Raw genomic sequence first — 10,592 nt, forward strand, 5'->3', positions numbered from 1 at the left:
GCTCCACACTGGGCGCCAAAATATGTACTAGCTTGAAAACAAACTCGTGGGAGACACCAAGTCAGAATAACAATTTAATGGGGAAAGAAAAGGAAAAAAAGGCAGAAAACACTGGGTTAAACTGACAGAGTCAGGATACAACCTGACACCCTGTTAAGCAGGATGGTGGTAGCAGTGCGGTAGAATGGTGGCTGCAGTCCTTTTAAAGCGGTGATCCTGTAGAAAGGGTCTGCTCTTCCTCAGAAGGTCCAGTGGTGGCTATGTAGCTCCTGTCCTCTGGAAATCCAGTGGAAAGATTATCTCTGCTATTCAGAATCTCAGATTATATCTAGGATGGAACACTTGGTCCCTCTAGGTGGAGGATCTCACAATAGGATGATGAGTCAGGAGGCCAGGTGTTGATGGGCTCATTGCAAAAGATACTCCAGGGAGAGTTATCCCTGAGTCATGCAGCAGGGCAATGATGGGCCATTATCAGAAAGATAAACCGGGGGAAGACACGAGGAAACACAACCCCACCTGGTTCCAACAGCTCATGGGGATGGTAACAGTATACATTACAATCCAGGACAGGTAGGGATGGAGGCTATTGCCAGACGGATCCCAAGTGAGGAGATCTTCCTCATCCTGCTCCTCCACTGCTGACATCAGGGAATTCCCTGGAGCTGCCAACATCTGCCTTTCCTGCTGGAAGATCTTGTTTGGCAACTCTCTGAGACTCTTCACCTTTGGCAGTGCCGCAGCATCCTTGGAGTCATGGACTGGCAACTGGCAGCTCCAAGACACTTGCTGCAAGCATGCTTTTCTCCAGGAAAATCTTCTTGGACACGGCTTGCTCCAAATATATTTCCAGGCCTTTCCTGGCCATCTGCATCCTCAGCCACAAGCAGGTTCGGATGATTGCCGTGGCTGTGATGGAGGAGGGACTCCTGTCTGTGGGCAAACAAAACAAAGACAACTTGTAAGAAGAGAACCTGGAGCTTCTAGTTAGAAGAGAAAAGACTATTCAATCAAGGCAGGGCCAATGGAGGAAACTTTCTAAAATGGAACAAGCAGCAGAAGCACAGGAGTTTTGCAGAAGAAATTCCCCTCGCAGCACTTGGCTTAGGGAAAAAGCCTGATGTTGCTAGGAGAGACTTGAGTTCAGGTCTAGTATTGGGTAGCAGACATCTGAACATTTAGACTATTGGCTTGCCAGGCTCACGCTATTCAAACCTGAGAGTGAAACTATTCTAAAAGCTAGGGATGCTTGGAAGAAATGTTTCTGCTCACACCACGACAGGGGACCGTGCATCATTCATACCTTGCACCTGTCCAAAGGCCTTCCTCTGTCTGTGCTCCCACAGCTCTCACCGAGGCTCTGGCAGGGATGGAGGCTCTTGCCAGAAGGATCCCAAGTGTGGAGATCTTCCTCATCCTGCTCCTCCACTGCTGACGTCAGGGAATTCCCTGGAGCTGCCAACACCTGCCTTTGCTGCTCGAGGATCTTCTCTAGCACCATGCCAAAGGCCTTCTCCTATGGCAGCGCCACAGCATCCTGCGAGTCACGGACTGGAACTGGCACCTCCAGGAAAGTTCTGCTGGGAAACACCCGTCAGCCATTCCCTTACTGCAATGAGCTGGCCTACTATTCCTCTGCAAGGCTCTTCCTGGCCAGGTGCATCCTCAGCAATGACACGGTTCTGCTGAGAGCCGCGGCTCGGAGGGAGCAGTGAGTCCTGTCCAAAGGGCTTCCTCCGTCTCCAGTCCTGCAGCTCTCATGGAGGCACCAGGTATGGTCAAGTCTCCTGCCAGGAGTATCCGACGTGTGGAATTCATCCTCATCCTTCTTCTCCATTGCTGAGGGCTCTAAGTGCCCTGCAGATGGGAACATCTGCCGTTGCTGCTGGAGCATTTTTTCCAGCACCACACCAAAAGTCTTCTTCTCTCGTACTGCCACATCATTCTTGGAACTTTGGTTGGGGAACTGGCGGCTCCAGGACAATCGCTGCTCTGCCTCTGGCTTCTGGGAGTGCCTTACTGGAGGCCTCCTCTTTTCTATCTCCTGCTTAAACAAGAAAGGCTTTATAACTTGACTGCTTTATGCCAGCTATGAATACATCATCTCCTCTGGAACTCTTTTACAGTGGACACAGAGTTTGTTTAAGCTAATTCTCACAACTCTTATCGTGATTATGCCTCATAACTCTTACAACTCTTATTAGTTCATAACCTGGATTACACATCATCTCTGTCCAGATTAGAATTTTAAAATATATAATTCTCAATATCGTCTAGCTACAAGATGTAACCACACATCTTTGTCCTTTTTTATTTTTTCAAAAACATTGGCAATTGTTTCTCTCTTTAATATTTTTCCCTTCGGAACTCATCTGTTTCCTGTTTTCACTTCCTCTTGTCAGAAGACCTTTCCTTTGGTTTATTCTTGTACTGATTCTCCAATCTTTCCAGGCTACTTTATAAAGATGTAGCTGGTGCAACATATACTTGCTAGATAGTTTTTGTGGTTTTGATTTATACTACAGGAACATGATAAAACACGTATTTTACATTACCTCGGACGGCAAAAATGTTTTGCATTTTTAATAGAAAATATATTTTTAAAGTTTGGATAGCATAATTTTAAAAAAATAGTTTAATTACCTGTCCAGTAGCCATAACATAGATCTGTATCCATCATCTAAAAGTAAAGCCAGCTTTTGATTTGATACACACATTGAGACTTTATCCTGTATGAAATAAAGCAGAAAAAATATGCTATTACAGTTTTATCTTCAACTGCACATCACTTCTAACCTTGAGCGAAGGCTCTGCATTATTGAATAGAACCAACTGAGGCAGTGCAGCTCTCGGTTTACACATGATCAGAACCTTAGACTGCTAAGGAAGAGCAGGAAATAGTTTGGCTGCCACCACGAGGCAACAGCACATTGTCCTGTTGACATTCTCACTGTCAGAGTGAAACTGGAACCGAGCAATCCCATTCCTTTGCAACCACCCTTATGCTGCAGAGATGGAGCCCTGAGCTCAGCAATGCCATTTGTGACAGAGCTTTCCCAGGTGGGAAGGCATCCTCCCTTCCCAGAGGTATTGCAAGTTCCCCTCTCCCCACTCCATTCCATCCGGAAATGGAATGCTGACAATCCATAAAGGTTACACACTACAACACTGGCATGGATTCTTTTCCTTAGGTAGATCTAAGGCAGTCTGGAAGTCGCTCAGCCTCTTGTGCCCTCTTCAAGGAAGCATTTGTAACTTTTCTTCCTACAATAATCCAACCAAACAACTTGGTTACTGCTCCAAGTAATTACCAGAAGCTTTGGCTGTGTTTTCCCATTCGATTTTATTTAACCCAGTATTTTGCAAATATTGACACTTCTATATTTGAAAATCCCAGCATATTACAGAGATTTCATAGGTGATCTTCAAACTTGAGAGGTGGTATTGACCACAGAGTAGCAATAAATAGGAAATACCAGGACAAAAGTTAATCCAATACACACCCCCAACAATCCTCCAATTTTTTTTTTAGTTTTTTTTTTAATTCTGGAAGAAACAAATTTAACAGCACTGCCATGCATGCAACAAAGTGACCCAGGCATGAAGATGAGCAAGCTGTTGGTCCTTCACATTCCAGTTTTCAAGGGTGACATTAGTGGGCCACTGCTTGGAGCACTGCAATGATATCAAAGTAATCCATTAAACTTCCTGCTAACTGGAAATTTCTTTTAAGATGCATAGATAATATATGGTTTATTACTTACACATACAGGCAAAAAGAAAAAACAAGTTTCACCACATTCTCATAAACCTCTGGAAATAAAGTCCTATAAACTTAACTGCCTTTCTCAATTTGAGAAATTGCTACTGCTATAACATTACCTGTACTGGACCTTGTCAATTGGATGCTTTTGCCCAGACTCTTTGCTCCATATATGTCATTTACACCACAGAAAACAAGACAGAATCCTATCCAAGCAAAAATTCAGTGGGAATGGAGAATGACTTACTCGGCAACACCTGCTTCTCTCTGTGCAACATGCACTACAGCTTTCTTTTGGTCTGATCAAACACTTCTTATGGTAAAGATCATCATCATCCTATAATCTGGACTACGGACTTCCTGGCCCAACGTGCCTCATCGCCGCCAACCTGATCCATTATCTGGATACTGACTGAGCCTGACCGTACCCTCTGCAACCACCACCTCCCTGGGCAACCTGTGCCAACACCTGACCACCCCAACAGCAAAAAAAAAAAATTTTAATATGCAATCCGAATCCCCACTGTCCCATTTGAAGGCCACTCCCTCTAGTAGCCCGTAGGCTTCTTTTCAGAAGCGATGTGAGGGGAAGGCGGCTCGCCGCTCCCCTTTGCCTACACGGCTGGCTCCCTTCCAGGCCCGATCCCACCCACGGCAAGGAAGGAACACACCCACCCACACGCCCGGGGCCACTCCTTCACCGGGGCTCTGTCAGTCCCCCGCCGGGGGCCGGTCACTCCCTCGCCGGGAGGTCACTCCCCCACCAGAACCAGAACCCGCGCCCACGCCCCCCGCCGCCGCCGCCGCCGCCGCCGCCGCCGCTCCCGCCGCCGCCGCCGCCGCGGCCGCCGCCGCCGCTCCCGCGCTGCCGCCCCCACGACCCCTCAGCGGCACCAGCCCCTCCGGGCCCCGCCCCCGCCCCGCGGCCCCGGCCAATCCCCGCCCAGCCCCGCCCGTCCCGCGGCTCCCCATTGGTGGCGCGCGCTCCGCCCGCGGGCCGAGCAGCGCGAGCGACGCAGGCTCCGGCCCCTGTCCCGCTGCGCGCGCGGAGCGCTCGGCCGTGCCCTGGGGAGCGGCGGCCGCGGGGCCCGCGCGGAGCGGCCGTTCCTCCGTGGCTGCGCCGCCAGCACGGCCGGCAGCGCGGGCGCGCAGAAGGCGCTTCTGCCACCGGGCAGGAGGGATCACTACATAAACCCAAACGTTCTGGAAGACTGGGAATTGGTGTCCAAGGACATAGTTTACACCTGTACTTGGCTCGCAACGTCCCCCTGCAGCGCTACGGGCTGGTTACTTTAGGCGGCCACAGAGCCCTTAAAGGGAACTGGGCCGCCTTGACTTGTTAGCAAAGCGGCCACAGAGTCCCTAAATCAGACTGGGCTGCCTGGAGTTGTTACTGAACTCCCCACATTGCACTGACTGTTCTGTGCAATTTCCAATGGCCCCGCAGAAAAAGACCTGGGGGTGGTGGCCAAGAGCTGCTGAACACGAGCCCAGGTGTGCCCAGGTGGCCAAGAAGGACATTGGCATCCTGGCCTGGGTCAGCAACAGTGCGGCCAGCAGGACCAGGGCAATGACTGTCCGTCCCCCTGTTTTGGGCACCGCTGAGGCCCCACTCGAATCGTGGGGTCAGTTTTGGGTCCCTCACTGCAAGAAAGACTTTGAGGTGCTGGAGCGTGTCCAGAGAAGGGAATTGAGCTGGGGCAGGCTCTGGAGCACAAGTCTGAGGAGAAGCGGCTGAGGGAGATGGGGGGGCTCAGCCTGGAGAAAAGGAGGCTCGGGGAGGACCTTCCCTCTCTCTCCAACTCCCTGGAAGGACACCGGCTTGGGTGGGGATTCCTAACCATAAGGTATCTATCCCATGATCTTTTGCGCCAAGAAGATTGTCACTGTAACTTTAGGATTTGGCAGCCGGGAAACCTTGGGGAGGATGGAGGGCTTTGCTTTAGGGCACGTATTTTTAAAGGCTGCCCAGGCAGTCGCACATCGTGCAAAAGGTGTACGCTCTGCCCGAGACTTACGGGAATCCTGGAATTCAGTGACTGCGGTGTAAAACTGCCTGCTTCCCTTCTGCCGGCGGATCGGGGCGTGGTTGCTGCGGGAGCTTTTGTGCATTAGGCTTCGGGACTTTGCTACGCTGCAATTCGGCAGTGTGATCGAATGTGCCTGCTTTCCCTGCCTCCTTGCCGCTCGGGAATGCACAGACGGTGCACGGTGTTCCGCCTGGAGCCGGGGCTGTGTCCGCCGTCCCCTGAGTGCCCGGGGAATCGCTCCCTTCGCTCCGTTGTGTCCGAGCCGCCGCTGCCCCCGCCCCGCTGAGGGGCCAAGCGTGCAGCGGAGCGCCCCCTGCCGGCCGCGAGTGCCCCCGGCCCCGCCCCGCGCCCGCCGCAGCCGCCAGCGGCCCCTGCCGGGCGTGGCCGTAACTGCAGCAAAGGGCAAACCCGGCCCTGGGCGGGGGAACCTCCTGTGTGTGTGCTGTGTTTGTTCTGTGCATATTCTGTGCTAAAGAACTGATACTCCTTTCCTGCATTTTTAAAGCCCCATAATTTTCGAAGTTATAATGATTTGGAGAGAGCGGTCTTCTTGCCATTCCAGGAAGGTTCCCACCTTCCTTAGCAGACATTTAACTTTTAAAACAGGACGCTTTGTTAAAAAAAACCAAACCCGGGAACATTTCATGATTTCATGTACTACATGATTTCACATCTAAAGAAACTGGGCTGTCTGCCCTTTTCTTCTCAGGCAGTGCGTTCCTCTGTCTTCAAGTACAAAAGCAACAAAGTGATTATAGGTAACAGTGGCAGAATATGCTGTGTTACTGTCACAGGGACTCCCGGCTTACTTCACCAGCTCCTGTCTGTTGTTTGTTGCTGCCCAGTGAAGAAGAGTCACATTTTCTTTGTCTGGTTGGCGAACATCATATCCTGCTTCTACCAGTTCTTTGCATCGCTCTGCCATTCCATACCTTAAATGAGACAACACCCATTTACTTACCGTTTGTTAAATATCCTCCAGTTTGGAGACAGTCGCATCCTAAAGAAAAAATACATCTCAATAAGCATCACCCAGCAGTTCCTACTTGAGCAGATTCCACACTGCATTCAATGGAAACCTTGTAAAAAGAGTGGAGCTGTGCCTTGAGGAGTAGAAGCTTCTACTTAACAAATCTGTCTGAAATGCTTTTGCTTTATTTACAATAGTAGCTGTAAGTGATGTTTCTTCTTCCACTACAGGGAGAAAATGAAACTGAAGATGTTTCCTCTGTAAAAATGGAAGCTTTGTAACAATGGAGCTCCCGCTCCCAGAGGAAATGTGCCACGGCCCTTGGAGAATTGGCAGTCACCGCTCACAGGCCATCGGAAAAGGGATAATTGTCACCTCCAGCTCAGCCTCCAGACCAGGGCTGACACACAGGACTCTCGCCATCCCCTCACGGTGGGATCCTGGCTGGAAGCATCACAGCTCGGGTCAGGACTTTGGGTAGAGACTTGGAGAGCCATTCAGGGCACAAGAGGGTTGGCAGCCCTCAGAAAAGAAAAGAAAAATGAAAGAGCAGGCGCATTTATGAAAAACCCCTTTTTTTTACCGACCCCTGTTTCGGTAGGTCACGGCAGTAGACAGAAGGTAGCACAGATTTGTAGCTGGCACCCAGGCCTGTTCCTGTAACTAGACTGGTTACTGCACTTTCCATCTCCATCAGTTGTTTTTAGGGTAGAGGAAGATATTTGGGAGGGGCACAGTGGGCCCAACACCATGGGAGCAAGTCCAGGATGTCAACAGCTTTCAGCTGTGAATGAGCAGGAAAGCTAAGAGACAAAGTCAGGCTTTTTTCTCATCCTGAAGGTAGAGAAGGGAAAATTCAGAGCTGACAAAAATATACCGTACTGGGGTGCACAAGTGCAGGGAGAACCCTCCCTTGCTGGACAGGAGGTGCTACGAGCATTCAGTGATTCTTTGTCGGCATAGCAAAGTCCCCAGAAGGGAGCTGGGGACAAATACCACTCCTTCCACACAGTGTTCTGAAGCTCTGGGCTACACAGTGCAACAAAGTTATCAAGACTCGCTCCATTACATAACACAACTCCCGAATGTGAGACGGGGTTAGAGGCTGGTAACACCAGGGGGGTTCCCTTGGAGCCCCTAGGGATCACTTTCTCTGCCGCTCCTTCCTCTGCAGCGGGGGTCCCCTCACGCTCTTTCCCTGCCCCAGCGTGGGAGGCTGAGCCTGCTGGAGGTGTCCATCTGTCCCAGAGTCTCTTTCGGCATCTGCGCATGCCTGCACAGCTCCTGTAGACACTGCTGTCCCCTGAATCCAGGCAGACCAGGCTGCATTTGCGGGTCCTGTGGGAGCCCAGCCCACTGCTTTTGGGGCCCCCCGCCACCCTGGTCCCGGCTCCGGCCCCGATTCCGATGTCCACAGCCCTTCCACCAGCCCCTGCCCCCGCTGTGTTGTCTGCCACTGCTCCATGGAACCCGGCTTCGGCCCCGTGGGCCGCACTGGGTTCGCCGGCAGCACAGAGTCCTGCCACCGTGGCTGCTGTGGACCGTGTGCAGAGAGTCCATGCCAGACTCTGGTATCCACCGGAAGAACTTGTCCCCTTGGCCGTTCTGGTGGCAGTCCCTGCCTACGCCCCCCCACTCCTGGAGGAATCAGCCTCGGAGAGGATTCCTGTGAGAGATTGGTTATGTGAAAAGGGACATATAGATTCGGGATATACAGATTCTTTGCAGCTTACTGATCTGAGAAGCTGGCTACGTGAGAACGGGCACATAGACCCTTGCAGCTAGCTGAGCAAGGTCTCATAAGACAATGCACCACACATCCTGTGTAACAACTGAAGTTGCAGAATATTACATGTATCTTGCTCAGTAACCGAACCACCATTGAGCCTTACTGCTGAGCTACGGGTTTATTTGCAGAGCCAGCAAGGTTAGGTTTTGGCAGCAAAACAATGGACATCTGTGGTTAGAAGGCCAGGGAAAAAAGCAGAACTGCTGACCACAAAAGGGGGACTAAGGAGGGGTTTTAGGATCAGCTTAGTCGACGTGAACCACTTAGAATGCGCCGTTACGAATATGCATGTAGCCTATTATTGTTAGTATATAAGGAGTTCTGGTACAATCAATAAATCGGATTCCTGCTGATCACTCATATTGAGCGTCTGGGCTTCCCCTCTATCGCGACAGATTCCCACCTCCTACTCCCCATCCCTCTCCTGCACCGTTCCCCTGGCAACGACCGCTTCTGCTGTTCCCCTTAAAGAGGAAGCAAAACACCGAAGTACGGGGAGCTCAGTTACAGAACAGCCATCTCCCGACACCCCCCAAGACAGGAAAGAAGTATCATAAGAGAAAAAGGACACAAGAATTGGGATGGGGAGGTCCATTTGTTCCCTTTAAGGGAAGTTCCAATGGGAGCTGGGTGAACAAGATTTGTAAACATCCCCCTCACTTCTTCAGAGGTTAGAAATTTTAAAAAGGAGGTCAGAGGATTATTAGACAATCCTGTGGGTAGAGCTGAACAATTAGATCAATGTTTAGGCCCAAGCATTTTCACCTGGGAAGAGATGCAAGCAATAATGAAAATATTATTTTCTCAAGAGGAACAAGAAATTATTAGAGTCGCAGGTATGAGAATTTGGAAAGAGAAAACCAGCAGGGACTGCCAGGAGGCCAGAAGATGCCATTGACACTTCCTGCTTGGAATCACAATGAAGAGGCTGGGCGAAGGAATATGAATGATTACCGTAATCTAATAATCAAAGGAATAAAAGAGGCAGCACCTCGAAGGCAGAATTTAAAAAGGGCTTTTGAAGGGCAACAGGCAAAGGAAGAGTCTCCAACTGAATGGTTAGAGAGACTTAGGAGAAATATGGAACAATTTTCTGGGATAGGTCCTGAGACAGTAGCTGGGCAGGCTTTATTAAGAGTCAATTTTGTCACTCATGCTGGCCAGATATTAGGAAGAAACTAGAAAATTTGGAAGACTGGCACAAAGGATCATTAAACAACTTATTAAAAGAGGCTCAAAAAGTTTATGTCAGGAGGGATGAAGAAAAAGCCAAAGTAGAAGCCAAAATTATGGTAGCCACTATGAGAGAAAGTAACTTTCAAAGGAATCTGGGGTCTCCGAATACCACTCCTAGAAATTCAGGCTTTAGAAAAGGAGAAAGGGGGAAAAACAGGAACTCAGTACAAACAAAAACTCAGGAGCATTCTAAAACTGCTTGCTATTACTGTGGAGAGGAAGGACATTTTAGAAGAGAATGCCCTCACTTAAAGAGGGATGTGAAAATCTTCTGAGAAATAGGCCCAGACGAGGAATAGGGATGTCACCGGCTCTATTTTCTGGGGGACAAATACCATCTAGAGCCTGTGATAACTTTAAAAGTCGGTCCCCAGGAGGAGGAGTTAGAATTTGTGGTTGATACAGGGGCTGAAAGAACCTGCCTAGTGAATACTCCAAAAGGTTGTAGTATAAGTAAAGATACCGTAAAAGTAACAGGGGCAAAAGGAGAAAGTTTTACAGTTCCTGTCATAGAAGACGTGGTAATCGAAGGGGAAACCAGAATTTGGATGGGGGATGTTTTATTAGTCCCTGGGGCAGGTAGTAATTTATTAGGGAGGGATTTACAGGTGGAGTTGGGAATAGGAGTTATACCAGAAGAAGGGAAAATGATGGCTAGAATTTTAAAACTTGGTCAAGAAGATGAAAAAAAAAATTAACAAGGAGTTTGGGCTGGAGAAGGGAATAGAGGAGGACTGGACATTGACCCCATAAGGATCACGATTGAGAAAGAAGAATGTCCCATACGTGTACGTCAGTACCCTA

The 10,592-nt window shown here is 49.8% G+C and overlaps 2 long non-coding RNA genes across 2 annotated transcripts; both read right to left on the minus strand.

Annotated features, from left to right (window-relative positions):
- Positions 1-443: 443 nt before the first annotated feature.
- Positions 444-1,349, minus strand: LOC116435382. Its single transcript, XR_004236769.1, has 2 exons — positions 1,304-1,349; positions 444-933 (listed from the first exon to the last, which is right to left on the minus strand). It is a non-coding gene; the product is annotated as an uncharacterized LOC116435382 (long non-coding RNA).
- A 585-nt stretch (positions 1,350-1,934) lies between these two features.
- LOC116435381 lies at positions 1,935-4,548 on the minus strand. Its single transcript, XR_004236768.1, has 3 exons — positions 4,439-4,548; positions 2,644-2,729; positions 1,935-2,044 (listed from the first exon to the last, which is right to left on the minus strand). It is a non-coding gene; the product is annotated as an uncharacterized LOC116435381 (long non-coding RNA).
- Between the last annotated feature and the right edge of the window lie 6,044 nt (positions 4,549-10,592).

This window comes from Corvus moneduloides, chromosome 26 (genome assembly GCF_009650955.1).
Source record: "Corvus moneduloides isolate bCorMon1 chromosome 26, bCorMon1.pri, whole genome shotgun sequence".
Taxonomy (NCBI): domain Eukaryota; kingdom Metazoa; phylum Chordata; class Aves; order Passeriformes; family Corvidae; genus Corvus; species Corvus moneduloides.